The 312-nt window shown below is 66.7% G+C and overlaps 1 protein-coding gene across 1 annotated transcript in view; it reads left to right on the forward strand.

The window, feature by feature from the left end:
- The window catches only part of CIB1 (calcium and integrin binding 1 (calmyrin)), a gene marked incomplete at its 5' end in the record, with an annotated part of 1,583 nt that overhangs the window by 185 nt on the left and 1,086 nt on the right, over positions 1-312 (forward strand). The gene's annotated exons all lie outside the window — the stretch shown is intronic.

Genomic DNA, 312 nt, shown 5'->3' on the forward strand with positions numbered 1-312 from the left:
CTCTTTACCCGCTGCGGCCCTTGTGGTGCCGGCGCTCTGCCCTCGATGTGCTGCTCCAACAGTCACCGGGGGAAGCTGTTCGCTTACCGCACATCAGCTGTGACAAAAAACAGCTTCCTCATCCCTGCCGTGCTGCAGAGGATCCCAGAGGTCCCTGCTGCACGGGGCTGCTGTCTCGGGGAGGCACAGGACAGACACAGTCGTGCCATGTGTGATGGACCGGAGGCAGAGCCGGGTACCTGCTCGAGCCCACAGGGTTGGCACCAGCCTGCGGCCAGTGTCTGCCCCCAGGGGGCCGGCCCGGGGGCGCCC

This window comes from Cariama cristata, unplaced genomic scaffold (genome assembly GCF_000690535.1).
Source record: "Cariama cristata isolate BGI_N322 unplaced genomic scaffold, ASM69053v1 scaffold29068, whole genome shotgun sequence".
Taxonomy (NCBI): domain Eukaryota; kingdom Metazoa; phylum Chordata; class Aves; order Cariamiformes; family Cariamidae; genus Cariama; species Cariama cristata.